The sequence below is a fragment of the Marmota marmota genome, unplaced genomic scaffold (genome assembly GCF_001458135.2).
Source record: "Marmota marmota marmota unplaced genomic scaffold, marMar, whole genome shotgun sequence".
Taxonomy (NCBI): Eukaryota; Metazoa; Chordata; class Mammalia; order Rodentia; family Sciuridae; genus Marmota; species Marmota marmota.
In genome coordinates, this window is record NW_026000254.1 from 263,497 (window position 1) to 278,644 (window position 15,148).

At 45.6% G+C, this 15,148-nt stretch overlaps 1 protein-coding gene and 1 pseudogene across 3 annotated transcripts in view; one reads left to right on the forward strand and one right to left on the reverse strand.

Annotated features, from left to right (window-relative positions):
* The window catches only part of Iqsec2 (IQ motif and Sec7 domain ArfGEF 2), an 80,876-nt gene that overhangs the window by 65,715 nt on the left and 13 nt on the right, over nt 1-15,148 (reverse strand). For all 3 annotated transcript variants that reach the window (XM_048796702.1, XM_048796701.1, XM_048796700.1), the window contains exon 1: nt 15,027-15,148. This exon is cut by the window's right edge and continues 13 nt beyond it. The gene's annotated coding sequence lies outside the window, so the exon portion shown is untranslated. The remainder of the gene's footprint in view (nt 1-15,026) is intronic.
* Nucleotides 9,849-15,148, forward strand: part of LOC107159860 — a 7,828-nt pseudogene continuing 2,528 nt past the window's right edge.

Consider the following 15,148-nt stretch of genomic DNA (forward strand, 5'->3'; position numbering starts at 1 on the left):
CAAAAAAAAAAAAAAAATCCATGTAATAATAAAGTTACTACTTATTTTGCATCTACAATGGTCCAGGACTGTGTGGAAGGTAGTCCTTCTTTGTCTCCTTGTATGGATATGGAAACAGGTTCAGAGAAATACTGTGATTTACTCAGAGTCACACAGTTAATAAGCAGTGGAGTTGAGATTCAAATCTGGGTTTTTCTGACTCCAAAACCGGTGTTTTTAACTGCTACAGCTGCTGCTTCCTTCTGTCATACCAGAGCCAAGCAGGGCTTCATCTCCCATACCAGCCTGTGAGCTTGGCCTTTCTTCCTCACCAATCTCCTGTCTCTCCTCCACATAGCATGGCCTAGGGCCCTCCACACCAAGAACATTCACATTCAGGGAGTGCTTCTAGAAAAGACGATCACTCAAGGATGGAAAGGGGGAGAGCCCAAGAAGGAAGGTAGGAGTAGGCACAGGTATTACAGCCCAGATCAGATCAACACTGTGATGAGGGAGGGAGAGAGAGGAAGAAAGAGAGAGAGAGGGAGGGCGGGATGGGGGGGAGAGAGAGGGAAAAAAAAAGCAAAGGAAAATGGAACTGGCTCTCCAGCCCTCCCTTCTTTTCTCCCTCTGCCTCCAGCAGAGGGCTGGAGGTTCAGCCATGATGGGAAAGAGAGTGGGTGGAAGGGGGAGCAGTTAGAGCAGCCTGCTGTTGCAGAAGTCTCAGTTCAGCCTCCAAACCCCCTCTTGTGTGCTCTGGGCCCATCTCTGGCCCACCTGCTCCCACTGCCTGAGCAAAGAGGCTGGGCTGCTTTCCAAGCACCCAGCCAATCCTGGAAAAGTCCAGCTCATAGAAGATCAAGAGCCTCTTGAGTCACAGACAGGGCACCCAGAGAGGTCAGAGGGGCTGGCCCAAGGCAGCAGGAGGACTGGGGGCAGAGCCCAGATGTGAAATCCTCAGCTGAGGCTCCCTTGACTGTATAGTCTAGGAGGCAGAGGATGAGGAAAGGGATGCTCCAGGGCTGCTAAAGGAAGCTCATGACAGGGGTTGGGGCCAGTAGCAGTACAAGGCCCAAATGAGGCCACTCCAAGTTCAGCTATGGGGTAGGGGCGTTCACTAGTAGTTTTCAGCTTCAATCTGAGAGAGAGCAAAACAAATGTTTTTAAAAGTAGCTTTAGCCTAAGTTTATACCTCAATAGCAAAAAATGTTTATCTCCTTTCTCTCCCAGTGCCTCACCAAAATGAAAGTGAAGCAATAAAACAAGGTATGAACTCATATCAGGGAAGAGAATCACAGAGAGTGGTATCAGTAAGATGAGAGATTTCAACAAACTTCTGGGAGCAAAAAAATAAACAAAAGATTACCTGCAGTTGAAGGAGAGCCAAGGACACCATGTAGGGGGTTACAGTTGAAGAGGGAGCCAGTCAGGCCATCAGAGGCCAAGAGAAACTCCAGACTTGGCAATGGTAGGTAGCAGGGAGGGTAGAAATGATCATGAGGCTCAAGATAGGGGATAAACTGAAGGTGGGTATATAAATCCTCCATTCCCTGCTACCCCAATCACCAGACCCAAGACCTAGGCCACTCAATATTTGCCCCTAGGCAAAATATCAGAGGGCTCCTTGCTGAAGAAATTAAATTATGGGATGAATTAAGGTGGCTTCCAAATAGAGTGCTTATCATTCTGGTATTTGGGGAGCACCCATGATGACAACCAACTCCCTGTTGGCCCACCAAAATAAAACCAGCAAGTAGAGAAGTGAGCCTGGGTATAGATGGGTCAATAAGACTTTCTACTAACTCATTTATAAGCTATAAAATAGAAAATAGGAGAGAAAAGATAAACAGCCTAGAGAACCAATCCACATCAAATAACAGAACCAATCAACATCAAATAACAGACATTCCAGAAAGAGAAAACAGAAAAAAATGAAGGGGAATAATTATCAAAGATATAATGTAAGAAGAGACAAGGCCTTCAAATTGAAAGGGCTCCCTGAGTACCAAGTATGTGGAAAAAAAGACCTCATCTGAGTGCCAGATAAATCAGTGTTTGGTCTATAAAAACTGACCATGTCCTTTGTAAAACAGTCACATCATTTATGATATGAGCACTTTTCTGCATGCATATTATATTTTAGAATGAAATGTTACAAATTCCTCTCCTAAAAATCTCTAAGTAAAATGATATTCCCAAAAGATGTGCTATGATTATCCCATGATTTCAATAAACTCCACAAACAGGAAGAAAGTAAGTAAATTAAATAAATAAAAAGGCAGAAAGAAAAGGAAAGAAAGTCCTGGTTCAAATAAAGTAAAAGGTGATGCAATTTTCATCAATTGTTAGAATGTAAGAAAGGAAACGTCACTTCATCTTGATGCTCCTAGTAGTACAGATATTATGACAGCAGAACTATGGGAAATGAGGTACAATTATAGTACACTATTTGGCCCTACACTGAATAATAGTGACATAGTCATAACTACATAAACATATTGTATTGGTGGTCGATCCTTATAATTAGTCTCTCTAGATAAAGCAATGAAGACCTGATTATTTTTATAGCAAAGAATGATAATGTACTCAATTTAGTGAGGCCCTGTCTTAAAATAAAACAAAGGGCTAGGGATGTAGCTCAGTGGTACAGCATTTGCTTAGCATATGCTAGGCCCTAAGTTCAATCCCCAGTACAAAAAATAAATAAATGAAATAAAGGGAGGAACGGTGAAGGAAAGGATGGAACAATAATATCTATGTCTTGCAAAGCAACTGATCAAGAAATATTACATAAACCCAGAAAATTGTAGGAATAGGAAATCACAGTTTAAAATACATCTAATAAAGTTACAAAGGTAACCAAGAGAGGATACCAAATAGTAACATAACAATAGAAATTTGAGATGGGAGAGAGAAAGAGCAAGTGTTGCAAACAAGCTAAATTATCATTTGTCACAGAAGCAAGAGGTCAAGAGATAATGTTCAAAGCTGATAAATGAAGAAATAACTGTTGAAGCATGTTATTTAGAGATATGAAGTTATCACCAGAAAAACAAAATGATAAAAGTAGTTACATCTTGGGGCTAGGAAGTGGGAGGCGGGTAGACTTTAGGTGTTTTGTTTTGTTTTGTTTTGTTTTGTAGTGATGGGAATCAAACCCAGGCAAGTGATCCTCCTGCCACATTCCCATCCCCAAGAAGGTTTTATTTTTAACTGTACAAGTCCTTACTATTTGCCTTTTTAAAATTGTGTATGTATGATGCTCTCACTTATATGTGGAAGCTAAAAAGTTGATCTTACTAGGCACCACACCACCTGAGTCGCCTCCCGGTGACTCAGGAGGCTGAGTGAGGCAGGAGGATTCCACATTCAAAGTCAGCCTTAGCAACTCAGCAAGACTTTTAGCAATTTAGTAAGACATTGTCTCAAATAAAAAAATAAAAAGGATTGGGGATGTGGTTCAGTGGTACAGCATCCCTAGGTTCAACACCCAGTACACCCCCAACAATAATAATAAAAGAAAGAAAAAACAAAATTTAAAAAATTGATCTCACAGAAGTAAAGGACAGAATAATGGTTGCAGACACTGGGGAGGGCACCAGAGGAGAGGGGAATAGAGAGAGAATGATTAATGGGTATAAAGATGCAGGTGGATATGAGGCCTAAGTTATAATGTTCTATAGGCAGAAGGATAACTATGGTTGACAACAATTAATGGAACATTTCAGATTAGTAGAAAAGAGTTTGAATGTTCCCCACACAAACAAATCATAAATGTTTGAAGTGATAGATGTACTAATTATAACCTCATCTGATCATTAAATATTGTATACATGTATACTGTGCCCATATATACATACAATTATCATGTGTCAATCAAAAATAAAAATGCATTTTTAAAAATTATGCATATGTGTTGCTTTTTTTTTTTTTTTAGTACCAGGGATTGAACCCAGGGTTGCTTAACCACTGAGCCACATCCCCAGCCCTTTTGTTTTTTGAGACAGGGTCTCACTGAGTTAAGTTACTTAGGGCCTCACTAAACTGGCCTCAAACTTGTGATTCTCCTACCTCAGCCTCTCAAAACACTAAGATTATAGGCATGTGCCACCTTGTGTGTGTGTGTGTGTGTGTGTGTGTGTGTCTGTGTGTGAGACAGAGACAGAGAGAGAGACAGAGAGACAGAGAGACAGATAGACAGAGACAGACAGACAGAAATGAGGTCTTATTATGTTATCTATGCTGCTCTTGAATGTGTGGGCTCAAGTGATCATCCTGCTTCAACCTTCCAAGTAGCTGAGACTAGTGCAGTGATTTTATTTAATTTCTAAAAACAAGTCCTTTCGGGGGGGGGTGGTTGTGGCTCAGTGGTAGAGTGCTCACCTAGCACATGTGAGGCCCTGGATTCAATCCTCAGCACCACATAAAAATAAATAAAATAAAGGTATTGTGTCCAATTACAACTAAAAAATAATTTTTTAAAAAGTACTTGTGTGGTACCTTAAAAAAAAAAAGTCCTTTCTCTTTCTTAGACCTCTGTATCCTACACTATACATAAGAAATATAAAGGGGATGATTCTGGATGACCAGAGGTCCTGTTCTCCAAGCTTTGCTTCTTTTTAAAGCAGAAGCAAGAGAGGTAGGTAAGGGATGACCCACTGATAATGACTTCTTTAGCTCCTACAACCATCCATGGAGGTACCTCCTCAGCTGACACAGCCTGCACCACCCTCTGGTCCTCTTTAAATCTCACCATCCCCAATCCAACCTCTCCAGCCTTCCATTCATTCAACTATTTACACCTATTAGTTATTTATACCTGCTTGAGTCACAAAGGATTTGAAGTTGCTCACTCCAAGAACACACATAAGGACAGAATGTAGAAATTGAACTACAAAATAAGATCTCAGAAACAGAGATCAACAAAGATGCTAGAGCTGTACTTCAAATTAACTGGTGGCAGAGGCAAAAAGCAAGATAGAATGAAATGTGACAGCCTCATATTAGGAAGGAGGAAATAAACCAGGTTTCAGAGGAAGGAAACTTTGCCTCACACTGGATTCTTCAAGTCATTGTCCATGAGAGATTTCATGTAAGAGAAGGAAAACAGATATTTATTAAACACGTGTAAGTAGCAGGGAATGCCATTCAAATTGTTTTGGTTCATCTTAAGAGATGGGCATTGTTATCCCATTTTATAGATGAGAAAACAAAAACTCAGAAAAGGTAAAATGATTTTGCTGAGGGCATGCAGCAGATTGGGGTAGAATCTAGATTAAATCCAAGTCTGTCTAAAAAGCTCATTATTTGTGCATCATACCACAGGGCCCCAAAACAAAGACAGCTAGGCCAGAGATTCCCTGCCCAAGGCTATGGGGACACACTATAATCCATGCAGTCTCCCTTCCTTTATGAAAACAGAAAGAGGGGGACAAGCTTGGGTCTGGGTCTAGAAATTGCCCCTGAGTTGCCTCAGTTACATCTAAATGAGCTACCTAAGGGAGAAATCAGCAGAAAGAAGGCCAGGCCTGGGCTGGGTAGGGCAAGAGAACCCTGGGTTCATGCCCTAGCTCTGAATCCAGCAGCTGTGATTTCTAAAGATACAGAACAGAGAAAAGGGTCTGTGTGCCATCTAAGCTAGAGCCCCTTTATGCAATGCCTTCCCTTCATCACCTCCTCTCCAACAAGTCACCCAACCTTGTTGGAGTTCTGGTTTTGTCACGTGTACAACACAAAAATAATGATCCCCGACACCTTCATAAGATTTCAAGGCAGGAAATAGCACATTTAAGGAAAGATGCTTTGAATACTGGCATTAGTACTAGAGCAACTCTTCCATTCAGAGCTCTCACACCTTGTACGGCCTTACACAAGTGCTTTCTCTCTCTGGGCCTCAGTCTTCTCACCTGTAAAAACGAATGCCTTGAGCTGTAGGATTTTTCAGGACCCTTCCACCTTGAAGTTTCTTGACTTCAACGCTGGTATCATTATAACCCTGATGCTCCTCTGAGCACCTGCAGTGGCCTGTGCTTCCCTCCATCACAGCACTTGTCAGTATGTTGCCATCATCCGTCTTCCCCCATGGTGATCTGTACTGCCACTGCCAAGCGTCTTATTGTCTCTCATGTCTCATCTAGACTGTTGCACCAGCCTCCTCACTGCATGTCCTTCAATTTTTCTTCCAATCTGCCCTCCAGGGGCAATCTCTTCAAAACATGACTATCCATGTGCCCCCTCCCTGTCATGTACAATGGATATAACTCCTTCCAGCTTAAATCCCCATGCTGGCTTCCGGTTTCCAACAGCATAAACCTCCTGATGCTGTTCTTCAAGGATCCTCGTGATCCAGGCTAGCCAGCTCTCCAAGCTCCTCTCCGACCCCACCTGCCTCCCAGGTGGTTCTCGAATTTGTACTAAACAGACAAAAGTGCTTCTTCCCCCAACACATACCCTGTAAATTTACCTTACCTCTCTCCCCTTTTTCTTTCCTTTTTTTTTTTTTTCAAGCACTGGGGATTAAACCCAGGGATACTCTACCACTGAGCTACATCCAAGCCCTTTTTATTTCATTTTGAGACAGGGTCTCATTATTTGCCCAGACTGGCCTTAAACTTGCAATCCTCCTGCCTCAGCCTCCCAAGACACTGTTATTACAGGCATATGCCACCTACAGTGCCCAGCACTCACCCTCCCTTTTGACCCCAGCACACTGTATCTCTTCACCTAGCCAATTCGTAGTTATCCTCTGATCCTTAGCTCCAAGAAGCCTTCCCCTCACAATCTGGGTAGATGTTCCTCCTATGGGCACCTTTGGCCCCCTGAGTTCCCCAAGCATAGCACACTGCACTCCACATTGCAATTGTATTTCCACAACCATCTTCTCCACCCAACAATGAGTGCTCTGAGGCCAGGAACCGTATAATACAAATCACAGAACTCTCTGCCTGCGAGGGTACAAGACACAGCACGATACTCACTGCACTGACCTCTTTCTCAGAAATGTGGTGAGCTCCCACTTGGCCTGTCCTTTCTGCCCTCCCTTAGCACAGAGCTTTGTGAAGTTACCATTAATAATAATGCTTAATGCTGAGGAAACACATACTATGTGCTGAGCACTTCAACTATGTCATCTTATTTAATTCTGACAATAACGATGAAACCGGGCACAGTAGCATATACCTGTAATCTTAGGGAATTGGGAGGCTAAGGCAGGAGGATCACAAGTTTGATGTCAGCCTCTATAACTTAGTATATATGCTGTCTCAAATTAAGAATTAAAATAAAAGGGCTGGCGATGTAGTTCAGTGATAAAGGACCCCTGGGTTCAATCCCCAGTACTAGGGGAAAAAAATAACCATGATGAGATGGATTGTTTGTGAAGTGGCTAGCATATCAGACATGCAGTTGTATGAGATGCCTCCCCGTTTTATAAGGAAATTTTGGGTAAGTAAAAGTTAGGTACTTTTTATCACAGACATAATGACAATAATTCTAAAGTGAGAAAAACATTGCTTTGATCCAGATAAGTGTGGTACACTGTATCCTAGAATCCATTAAGAAATCATAAGGCCTACATAAGTAGTCATATTACCCCTTTCAAAAGGTATAAAAATCCCATAGCTCCACTGGGCGTGGTGGTGCACACCTGTAATCCCAGTGACTTGGGAGGCTGAGGCAGAAAGATCACAAGTTTGAGGATAGGCTAGACAATTTATCTCAAAATAAAATAAAATAAAAGGGCTGGGGATGTAGCTCAGTGATAGAACACCCCTGGGTTCAATCCCCAGTACCAAAAAAGGGGGAAAAAAAACCCATAGCTCCAATATAATTACTGTCAATTAATAATAAACTGTTCAGTTTTTTAAAAACCATATAGCTCCAAGGAAATGCACGTGGTATTAGTGAAATGGTACCTCTTATGTGATAGGAGTGATAAATTTACAGCTCAGATGTTAGACAAACAATTGTGATGGGCTGTGTAGCTCTGGCTTGTCATCTTTGTTTTGAAAAGGATGTGATGCGGAGGTCTTCTTGTTGTTGTTTTATTTGCTATGCTCCGCCTCTAGGGGGCAGGGCAGCTCCATCTAATATTTTTCCATCCTCAGCCTTCAGCTTTCCAGACTGATCAGGACCCTGACAAGTATGAGAAGCAGCCAGGAAAGTTTCTGATACATTTTTATGGTGGGGGGTGGGGGAAACATGAAGATTACATATAAAAAAATACACTATAATCCTTGTTTCCTACTGGAAAAAAGTGAGGTTCCGAAAGTGATGTGATGCCTAGAGTCACAAGAAGTCCTCCCTCCAGGGCACCATACTTTATCTGAACACTAAGATTCCAAGGAGCTTAAGCTATTAAGCACTTGGGAATGAGTTGCCCCATGTAAATGCTTTCAACTTGGATGCTTGGAGACAGACTAAATACCATGAGGAAGTTAGGGTTGCTAGCAAATCATCTTGCCCTAAAGAGTTCCCCCAAGGGAGGAAATAAGTCATTTATTCATCACTCTTCCCCATGACCAATGTTTATTATCCTTCCAGGGAGTACAGCAGGAAATGAGCCAGAGGGTTCAGGTCTTATTCCCACCCCAAGACACTGTGGCTAGCCCAGGACCTGAGCTTGGTAAAGATTCAATGGAGCCAGGCACGGTAGCACATGCCTGTAATCTCAGCAACTCAGGAGGCTGAAGCAGGAGGATCTCAAGTTCAAAGCCAGCCTCAACCACTTAGCGAGGCCCTGAGCAACTAAGAAAGATCCTGTTTCTAAATAAAAAAATAAAAGGGGCTGGGGATGTTGCTCAGTGGTTAAGCACCCCTGGGTTTAATATCCCCAGTACCAAAAAATAAATAAAATTTTTAAAAAGATTCAACAGATATGGGGGTGGGGGGCACACTGGTAATTCAATGATAGAGCACTTGCCTAGCTTGCGTAAGGCCCTGGGTTCAATCCCTAGCACTGCAAGAAAAATAAATATGATGTATAAATTAGCAACTTCTCATTGGGCTGGGTGACTGCACATAGGTCCTAGGTGAGCCTCTATCCTCTATTCAGAAAAAGAAGATTTTACATCAAAAGTCAAGACCATGGCAAGACACAGCCAAAGCATGGTAGAGAGAGAGATAACAATGAGCATATTGGCCTATATGTCTCTAAAGGCTCATCCAACTCTGCTTCTCTGTCACTCTCCGAATTGGGAGACTGGTGGGTATGAGAAGCAGAGAACAAAGGCCAGATGACTTCAGAGTGCATGAGGAAAAAACACCAAAAAGCCAGTATAATTCCGAAGTTGTCATTTCTCTCAAAGGGAGTTCCAGAAGAGAGAAAAAATGAGGTACCCCTGGCATTAGTTCACCAGGACTTAATGAGTCATTCATTTGTCTAGTCAGCTTTGATTGAGCAGCTACTGTGTTCTGTACTGTGCTGTGTATTTCCAAGCTTTTTCATTCCTTCATTCATGCCCCCAGTACCTATACATACAACATACATGACACACAATATACACTCAATATATGTCAGTTAAATATGAATCCTTTGGGGCGCTCTCAGTCTATTGGAGGAGACACAAGATGTAAACAACCATTAAGGTATAAAAAGGGGCAGACTGTTCCTTAAAACTGTTGGGGATAAACTGAACATCCTTAGGGACTATCAAATAAACATGGGAGAGGTGACAGCTAAGTTCAGTTCAGGAACCAGACAGAGCAGTCTGGGAGAAGGGAATAGCGTAAGCCAAGATCCAAAGGTTATCAAAAGGCCTGGGTGGGCTAATGACAGGGCACACCAGCCAGGGTGGCTGGAGTATATTCTGTCAGAAAGAGACTACAAAAATATGAGAAATGGAAGTTGGGGTCAGATCCCTAAGACGACCATGGACTACAGGTGAAGGAATTTGCAGGCCAGAGAGTGGAAATATTGAAGCCAGAGCAAGATTTATTAAGAGATTATGGCAGGGGCTGGGGTTGTGGCTCAGTGGTAGAGCACTTGCCTAGTATGTGAGAGGCACTGAGTTCAATTCTCAGCATGGGATATAAATAAATAAAATAAAGGCCCATTGACAACGAGAGAGAGAGAGAGAGAGAGAGAGAGAGAGAGAGACCACACTATGGCAAAGATGAGGAGGTGATTATGAGTGGGAACTTGCCTTGCTTCAAGCAGTAGTCCTGGGAACTTTGTAGGGGAAAAGCCAGAGCCTCATTTGGAGTGGCTCTGATGTCCTTAAACCCAACCTGCAGGAGGGGAAAGGTGTTCTACAGAAATGGGAACCAGACAGTTCCAGGCCCTATCCAGCTGTGCAACCTCCAGCAGGTCACTGCCCCCATCTGATCCTCATTTCCTCATCTGAAAAATGAGGCCGATAGCATCCACCTGGCAGGGATTCTATGTGAAAATAAGACAAGAAGTAGTACTGCATTATGGGTAAGAACTCCATGAACCCTGGATCCCCACCACTTGGGCTCCTTCAGGCTCCCATTTAGCTCCTTCACAGTTCTGTCACTTATTTATTAACTGATCTTGGGTATGCCAGCCAACCTTTCTGAACCTCAGTTTTCTCATCTGTAAAATGGAGTTAATAACAATTTCTACATGAAAGGCTTGACATGAAGACAAAATAAATTACTACATGGAAAGTGTTTAAAACAAACAGGACCTGGCACACAGTAAGTACAGTAGAAAATGTTAGCTATTATTATATAAAACCACATAGTATAGTACCTGTCATACAGAAGGCTGAGACTCATTCAGTACCTGTGTGGCCTCTTCACCATGCTCCAGGCATTTACTATGCTCCCAGCAAACCCAGAGGCCATGGTAGGCAGGATAACGGAGGAAGAAAAGATAGAAAGCAGGTGGCAAGCCTGAGTCTGGTGTCTTCCTCACAATCCCCCCCATCGGATACCAGGTACCACCCACCCTTCTTCAGAGCCCCTTTCCCCACTGCCTAGGTCCTTGGCTTGGCCTTCCCTGATTCCTCCATCTTTGAGAAATTCCATTCCTCACTACCTTTGCTACTCATTTGGTCCTGAGCCCCATCTCTATGGCATGAACTGGGCCTGCAGACTTGTCTCCCTGGCCAATGAGATAGGGGCTCTTCAAGCGCCATGAGCATGGTGGTTTTTGCTCAGCCTGGTGGCCCCTCCTGCTCTGTGCATACAGCCAAGAAATATTTGTGGATGACAACTCCATTCTTGCCCCAGATCTAGACAGAAAAGCAAGACTCCTCTAATTCTCATTAAACTCAACATTATCATTTCCTCCCACACGAGCATGATGCTCATAACACAGTGTGTGTGGGGGGGGGATATAAATGGTTTTCCCTGTTAGGAGGTGGGAGAAACCCCCCTGAGAAAAGAACCCAAGACCCCAAAGGAGACAGGCTTCTCCAGAGCCTCTCCTTGAGCTGAGTCTCTCCCTTGCTTCCTCTCAGTAGCCTCAGTCCCTGCAGGGAGCACACCAGCACCCCACTGCCTGCGGAGGACAGCCTGGCAGCCAAACAGTAGACCACGCATTGCCCTGGCTGTCAAGAACACCAGGTTGGTCCCTCCGGCTGCTGTCCCCAAATGTGAGCCAGCTTGTGAGGTGGGTGGGGACAGAGGATGGAGAGTTACCACCATACCAGCTACAGCCTACCACCACCTACAGCAGAGCCAGAGCTGGGCCCATGTAAAAAGCGTGGGAAACACAGCTCTCTTCAGCGTGGGGTACTCCACAGTGGCCCCCTCAGAAGGGGCCCTGAGCATTCCTATAAATCATTCCAGGTGCCAGAACTACAGGGGGCCAGGCCAAATCAACAAGGAAAGCTGAGCTCTTCTCTAATAGTGGCAGGATGGTGGAGTGGGGGTGACAATTCCAGGTAAAAAGATCTGAGCATTAGTTAAGACCAACAACTACTAGACAAATCAACAAAACCCTCACAAACAGAGGACCGGAGACCAGAAGGATGTAGGGACTCATCTAGCTCTATACTGCACTAGGAAGGCCACACCCAGAGCACAGCAGAAGGGATACTGGCATCCTGGAACCTGTCCAGAAGTGACAGTGTGGGAGGATGTGGGAGTCCTGGATGGCTGATATGGATGGTGATGGGAATGACAGCTGATGTCCAATGCAGGGAAAGGAAAGTCCACAGGATCGGGAGTCTGTCTTATTAGTAGCATGACCTCTGTGGGCTTTGCTTCTCGAAGCCCTCAGTTTCTTCTGCTATAACATATGGATTGCGGTGACAAATGCCCAGGGTCATTGGGAGGGCTAAAGAAAATCCCTAGGCAGAGTGGCCCCCAACAAGCTGCAGCTCGGCCCAAGGCCCCGTTCTCCCCTCTTCATCCAGCAGAGGGAGCCCGGGGACCAGGAGCGCCCAGCTCTGCCTGTCCTCCCCCAATGCTGCAGCCTCTGCTGCTGAACTCCCACCCTGCCTGCCCGCGCTTCCAGCAGCAGCCTTCTCACCCACTCCTTACAAACCCAGAAAGGCCTAGCAGGGGAGTCACTTAACAGCAGCAGCAGTGGCACCAATGGCTACTGCACTGCCAGGTCCTCCTAATGCCTTGCTGGGAGGAGAGTAGAAGAGGGAAACAATATTCCTTCCTCCCTGTCAACTCCCCCACTCATCCCAGACTCATCTCCTCCAACTCAAACCTTGCAGATACCTAAGGCTCTTCTGGCCTCTCCCAGTTCAGTATCTACCTGTCCAGGACCCAAGGCCAAGACACTCCTAGGGGTTGGAGAACACTCATGAACAAATAATGTGCCTTGGAGACAGACACACTTGGGTTCTAGTCCCAGCTCCATTAGCAACTAGTAGCATAACCTTGAACAAGGTTCCTTCACATTGCAGCCTCAGTTTTGCCATCTCTAAAATGGAATTGCTAATAATCACTGCACAAAGCTTGTTGTGAAGACTAAAAGAGGTAATCAAGGATGTGTGAATAGTTAATATGTAGTTAGGAGAGAAATTCAAAGTACGATCTAAACCCCTTTATTAATCCAGTAGGAAATGTGAAACAAGGATATGCAATGAGCGACCTGGAAGGTGCACAAAAAGATGGAACAAGAGGCAAGCCCTCAAGGATGGCACAAGAGCAAATGGGCTTCCAGCCAACCAAGAGATTCAGACCTGTGTCTGTAGGATAGAGAATGTGAGGGCAATGAAATACTGGAATTGGGGAAGACCCAGATCATTTCACTGGGCTTTATACCCCATTCGGGTCTTATACTTTCTCCAGCTCTCCTGGATCCCCACCAGGCCTCTGCTGGACATGTACAGCCAGCTGCCACCCCCACGCCTTGAGGCAATCTACTGCATCACCAGTGGCCAGGTTGTAAAGTTCTTCCTGATTTTATCTCAAATGTCCCCACTGTTCCTGTTTCTGCTCCCTGGAACCATACATAATGAAGCTGCTCCCTCTGTCACAAGCCTGCCCCCTCTAGAAAAGTCTTCTGCAATCAGATTCCAGGACCACAATGCCCCCACCCAACCATAGCCCTCTCCTAAACAGGCCCTGATCTCCCTGCATCTCTCTTCCAGTGTGGTGCCCCATGGTGTACATGGTCAGTCCTCTGCAGCTGGGCTCCCAGTAGCTCTGCCTGGGCAGGCAAGCCTATTCCCCTGGCCCCCAGACTACCCTGGAGCAGTCTACACCAAGACTCAGCTGAGGGTGCGCTGCAGTGGAGCCCAGCCGAGCCCTCACGCTGCAGCTGCTGCTCCTGGGGCCCAGCCATCTCAACCCAGCACCCCAGCCTGCTGCCTCACCACGGGGGAGTTGCAGAGAGCTGTCTCCCAGCAGATTTCCTGAGGCAGAAGGCTTCCCCACCCCCAGCCCAGCCTCCAAGAGACACTCCACTGGTTGTGGCACATGGTAGGACCAGCTGAGCAGTGAGAGGAGGGGGAAGCCTGTCCATTCGCTAGAGGACTTCAGGCTTGCTCTGTAGTGTGGCTGGATTAGTCAGAGAACCATGGAATCTAAGCTGGAGGGGTCCTTAAAAAGCATCCACAGCAGACCTCACCTTTAAAAAGACATAGGGGAATTGATGAACTGAGAGAAGAAGGGATTCAGTCAAGGTCACAAAGCCAATCTATAGCAGAGCTGGAAGGGTAACCCAGGTCTTCCAATTCAGTATTCTTTCCAATTCAGCAGAAAAGCAATAAGGGAGCCTTTAGGGCATCCCCCTGAGCCTGCATGCCCTTGACTATCAGCCTGATATGTTTATCCCAACCAGCACACGATGAGATCTACATGGAAAAAGTGGACCCAGCCCATGTCCCACCAACCCAGAAGATATTGCCAAGGTGTCCCAAATAGACACACAGACCCCAGCACAGGAACTGGAGCCGATTCAACAGAGGGGAAATCTGTAGGCTTCCCTTCCTGGTAGGGCTCTTTAAATGGGTGTTGTTTTTCTTGAAGGGTGGAGAGGGGGTGGACTTTGAGGAACTAGCCAAGGGCCTGGCCTCCATCTTTGCTCCCCCATCTTTGCTCCCCCCTGGCCAGGATGTGCTGCAGTTCCCCTCAGAGGGATGTCTCAGCTTCCAGCAGCCATTCTGGTCCCCACCTGCCTCTCTGGGAAAGGATGGAGCGGAGGCCAGAGACCAACAGGGGAGACAAGATCAGGCGAAAAAAGGAAAAAAAAAAAAAAGAAGAAAGAAAAAGAAAAGAATGGGGTTCCTCTCCCTTGGGGCTCTGAGTTGACACCATCACGGACAATAAAAACCCCAAGCAGCACAGCCAAAATAAATAAATAAATGAAAACCCATCCTCTGGCAAGGATGCAGCTACGGGTTGAAGAAGTGGAGGGGGGGCGGTGCTGACTGCTCTAGTCCCTCACTGGCAGCGGTACTGGGAGAAGAGACATGCCTGCACTCATCTGGCCAACCCAGTGTGCCCTGGCCAGGGAAAGGGTGTTGGCTGGACGAGGAGAACCTGGCTTCACCCGGTTGGGACAGGAGAAGAGGACATGGAATCAGACAGGAGCTTCTTACTTTATCAGCCGGACAAGTTGGAGAGGGAGCTAACAGGGGAAGAGCGGGAAGTGGGGGTACAAACACATTCCTTACTTTCTCTGGAGGGTTGTAGCTGGACTGGTGCTGGTACTGGTGCTGTGGCCTCCGCCAGCGCCAGGGCTGGAGCTCCTTGATGCGCCACGGCTCAGCTGGCCCCGCTCCCGCGGTGGCCGCGG